The sequence below is a fragment of the Rana temporaria genome, chromosome 5 (genome assembly GCF_905171775.1).
Source record: "Rana temporaria chromosome 5, aRanTem1.1, whole genome shotgun sequence".
Taxonomy (NCBI): Eukaryota; Metazoa; Chordata; class Amphibia; order Anura; family Ranidae; genus Rana; species Rana temporaria.
This window is the reverse complement of record NC_053493.1, coordinates 16,735,830-16,741,168: the sequence shown is the minus strand read 5'-3', so window position 1 is coordinate 16,741,168 and position 5,339 is coordinate 16,735,830.

Genomic DNA, 5,339 nt, shown 5'->3' with positions numbered 1-5,339 from the left:
GAGATTGACAGTTATTTTGTGTTTCTTCCATTTGCGAATAATCACACCAACTGTTGTCACCCTCTCACCAAGCTGCTTGGCGATGGTCTTGTAGTCCATTCCAGCCTTGTGTAGGTCTCCAATTTTGTCCCTGACATCCTTGGACAGATCTTTCATCTTGGCCCATGGTGGAGAGATTGGAATCTGATTGCTTCTGTGGACAGGTGTCTTTTATACAGGTAACAAGCTGAGATTAGGAGCACTCACTTTAACCACTTCAGCCCCGGACCATTTGGCTGGCCAAAGACCAGAGCACTTTCAGCGATTCGGCAATTGCCAGTTGTGCGACGTGGCTCCCAAACAAAATTGGCGTCCTTTTTTCCCCACAAATAGAGCTTTCTTTTGGTGGTATTTGATCACCTCTGCGGTTTTGATTTTTTGCGCTATAAACAAAAAAGAGCGACAATTTTGAAAAAAAAGCAATATTTTTTACTTTTTCCTATAATAAATATCCCCCAAAAATATTTAAAAAAACGATTTTTTTCCTCAGTTTAGGCCGATACGTATTCTTCTACATATTTTTGGTAAAAAAGTCGCAATAAGCGTTTATTGATTGGTTTGCGCAAAACTTATAGCGTTTACAAAATAGGGGATAGTTTTATGACATTTTTATTAATATTTTTTTATTAGTCGTGATCAGCGATTTTTATCGTGACTTTGACATTATGGCAGACACATTGGACACTTTTGGCGCTATTTTTGGACCATTCACATTTATACAGTAATCAGTGCTATACAAATGCACTGATTACTGTATAAATGTGACTGGCAGGGAAGGGGTTAACCAGTAGGAAGGGGTTTAGGGAGTGATTCTAACTGTTAGGGGCGTGGCTACAAGTGACCCATCACTGATCGCTGTTCCTGCTGAGAGGGGACAGACGATCAGTGACATGTCACTAGGAAGAACGGGGAGATGTTGTGTTTACACTGACATCTCCCCGTTAAGAGCCAAGAGCCAAGCATGCATGAAGATAAATTGCACCCTACCTAAATTGTTATTGTTCCTGTATGGACACCTTGGGGTATCTGCACATGCGGGGGGCATGCTTAGACATTAACCACTTACAGACCGCCCACCGTCGTTATACGATGCTACTTTGAAGAGGAATAACGTTGTTATGGTAGCAGCTAGCTACCATAACCCCGGTATCCTCTTCTTCAGAGGGCGGTTCTCTTTCAGATAAAAGTGGTCTTTGTGGCGGATACGCCGCAAGATCACTTTTATCGGTGGCAGAAGAGGCCCCCCCTCCCGCCACTCTTCGCTGCCCTCCGCCTCTTACCGGAGTCGTCGGCAGCGGTGGAGGCGATTGCGTCTGTCCCCTGCCTGCGTATGGAGACGAGTAAGGGGAAGATGGCACCCACCCGTCTCCATATCACTGCAGGGCGGAAGCAACGCCAAAACGTCACTTCCGCCCAATGCTCTTAAAGGGGCATTTTTTTTTTTTTTTTAGAATGACCTAAAAATTATTATTTTTTTATTGCATTTTAGTGTAAATATGAGATGTGAGGTCTATTTGACCCCAGATCTCATATTAAAGAGGACCTGTCATGCTTTTTTCTATTATAAGGGATGTTTACATTCCTTGTAACAGGAATAAAAGTGACCCAATTTATTTATTTATTTTAAAAAACAATGGCCCAGATTCAGGTACGATTTGCACTTTATTTGCGGAGGCACAGGGCAACGATTTTGCCCTGCGCCCACGCAAATATTTTGCGCTGCCCTCAATTCACGGAGCAGTAGCTCCGTAAATTGCGAGGGCGCGCCGGCAAAATTGCCCGGCGTAAGCGCGCGCAATGTAAATGATCCCGCCGGGGGCGGGAATCATTTAAATTAGGCGCGTTCCCGCGCCGATCGTAAAGCGCATGCGCCGTCGGGAAACTTTCCCGACGTGCATTGCGGCAAATGACGTCGCAAGGACGTCATTTGCTTCAAAGTGAACGTGAATGGCGTCCAACGCCATTCACGTATCACTTACGCAAACGGCGTGAAATTCAAATTTCACGACGCGGGAAGGGCGGGTATACTTTAGCATTGGCTGCCCCTACTATTAGAAGGGGCAGCCTTACGCTAAAGACGCCGTACGGAAACTCTGTACCTTGCGTACGCAGGGCCCGCGCAACTTTGTGAATCGGTGTTAGTAAGCAATTTGCATACTATACGCTGATCACAATGGGAGCGCCCCCTAGCGGTCAACGTAAGAATGCAGCCTAAAATCTGCATGGCATAAGAGCCTTATGCCACGCAGATTTTAGGCTGCAGTCGGCGTAACGAGTTCTCTGAATCAGGAGAACTCGTTACGCCGGCGCAAGTCAGCAATTGCGCTGCGTAACTATGGTTACGCAGGCGCAATTGCTACCTGAATCTGGGCCACTGTCAAAATAAAAAAAAAGAAAGTAAAATAAATACGATTTTTTTTTTTTTTTTTTTAAAGCAGCCCGTTCCAACGAGCTCGCGCACAGAAGCGAATGCATATGAAAACGGTGTTCAAACCACACATGTGAGGTATCGCCGCAATTGGTAGAGCGAGAGCAATAATTCTAGCCCTAGACCTCCTCTGTAACTCAAAACAAAACCGGTAGAATTTTTTAAATATCGCCTATGGAAATTTTTAAGGGTAAAAGTTTGTCGCCATTACACTAGTGGGCGCAACTTTGAAGCGTGACATGTTGGGTATCAATTTACGATCTTTCACAATATAAAAAAAAAAAATGGGCTAACTTTACTGTTGCTTATTTTTTTTATTAAAAAAAGTAATTGTTTTCCAAAAAAAAGTGTGTTTACAAGAGCGCTGCGCAAATACGGTGCTACTCCTCTAGCAGCTGAATGTTGACAAAAGAGAGAGGAGGAGAAGCCTACTTTCAGATGCTGCAGGAGGAAAATGCAGATGGGTTCCACTAAATTGCACCCCCCGCCACCTCTCCTGTCCAGGTTCTGAGGGTTGACAAGGAAGGATTGTGATTTACCGGTCACCTGCCCACCAATGACAGGTTGCCAATCCCAGGATTAGGGTGTGCCCAGGCACACCTGGCACAACCCTTGCGCACGCCTATGCCTACGCAGGACGACATCATATATCGAGGCTAAGAACAAGGCACCCGGAAGTAGCCCGGCGAGAAGATGAAGGTGGCGGTGAGTATTTTCCGGAGTTCTGTTCCACTTTATTCCAAAAGTTCAGTTGGGATTGAACACAGAGTAGAAATAGTGGAAAGGAAATATCACTCTCTATATATACACCCGTCAATTTAAGAAAAGAAAAAAAAAATTCCTCCCACGTGCCGTCCTTGTGATGGAAATGTAATAAACTGGCGGGCGTCAGACGGACCATTATTAAAACTTCAGAGGAAGGTTGAGTAATGCAATTGGCACCAGATGAACTCCCTTTGACGAGTTAATTATTGAACGTGTTTGATTATTCATAATAAATATGCCATCTTCTACTTGTCAGGGGGAACAATGAGGGGGTAGCGGGATCCAAAGTGACAGCGTTAGCCGCGTCGCCCCACTTCTGCCTGGATTCTCATTAATATGACGGATCTGCCATCATCTGCTCCCCCAGCACACAACGGAAGACGGATGAGACGCCAATTTCTAACCGAGAGCTTCGTGTTTCCAACTCCGGCTTCGTACGCTGATCACCGTGCCGGAGTTCAAACAAGCATTGACTGTCTGTCAAAGTCCAACGGCTCCAGGTGAAACTTCATATGTTGCAAATAGTTCAAGAAAACTTTATTGCAGATCCTTACCTGCTTTTGCTCTGTAGGTGTTGAGGTTGGCTGTTCCAGCATGCTTGTGCCAAATGGAAACTCTTTGTCATTGTAATCAGATGCTGGGCTATACATTCCATATTTACATTGAGACATTAACCCACCCTTCCACTCGTCTATGAGGAACTGAGCTATTGTAAGCAGGGTAGGCAGCATTACACACTGTCAGGGCTGGGCTAAGCCCTTCCTTCTCTGAGCTGGCCGCTCAGCTGTACACTATTTCCAGTTCCTATCTCTCCACAGCGACTCACCTGTTGATGATCCTGCTCGTCAGTCCTGCCTTCCAGCTCAGTTGCTCTCTGCCTTCGCCTTGGTCAACATCACAGAGACCATCTCCTGCGTTCCTGTTGAAGACTTGCTTGGCTAATCTCCCTTCTGGCTCCTGATCCTGCTTGCTGTATTACTACGTTTATCTCTGGCTCATTGACATTTGGCTTGGCTGACTATCCGATCCGGTTCCTAAACTCTGGCTATGTTTTGACTAGACATGTGCACTGCCAAAAAAATCGTTTTTTTCATTTATGTTATTTTCGTTTTTTACATTTTTTCGTAAATTCGGGAAATTCTAAAAAAAAAAAAAAAATTAATTTTTGTTTCATTCGGTTTTTTTTTGTAAATTCGGGAAAATCGAAAAAAATGTTTTTCCGTTTTATTCGTTTTTTTGCTTTTTTCGTAAATTCTGGAAATTCGAAAAAATTCGGAAATTCCCCCCCTTACATCAGGCGTTCCCACCAGCGGAGTCCCCCCCTTACATCAGGCGTTCCCACCAGGGGAGTCCCCCCTTACATCGGGTATGATCCCCAGCAGCAGAGACTCTCTCCAGTCTTCAAGAAAACGGCGGCTGGCGGAGACATTGTCTCTGCCCGGCCGCGGACCTCTAGCGGCGGCGATGTCGGTCTTCAAGAAAATGGCGGCCGGCTGAGACATTTCTCTGCCCAGCCGCGGACCTCTACCGGCGGCAGCGGTGGATGCCATGACGGAGAAAAATCGAGGGCCCCCAAGTCATTTGTGGGGCCCTACGCATATTGCCTAGAGTGCGTATAGGGCGGATCGGCCCTGGCCACAGACCCTCCTTGGTGAACTTCAGGGAGACGCCTCTGCCACAGGCCCTCTCTGATTTGTAGTTACGGAGATAATCCTCCTTAGGTGAATTACGTCTGGATCTCCTTCAACTTGTCGCCCAGATACCGACTGGCAGGTGATCAATCCCTCAGTGTCTGGCTACCTTGATCCCCGGTGGTTTCTCGAGGCCCTTTTGGACCGCCAGCCTCTCAATGGCGCTCCTCAGATGGACTCCCCACCGAACAGCACTACTGCTTGGGATCCTCAAAGGTGGGTCGATCACTGGGTCCCCATCGCTGCTCAAATGTTCCAGGCCCCGGAACCAGGAACACCGTGTGGCACGCACACCCGAGCCAGAGTGGGCCATAACGCCGGGGCGCCGTAATGTGGCCACCCTAAAGGTGGGTGTCACACTGGACGAAGGAGAACCCAGAACCAATGGCGTCTGCCCCATAAATACCCTCCCCCAG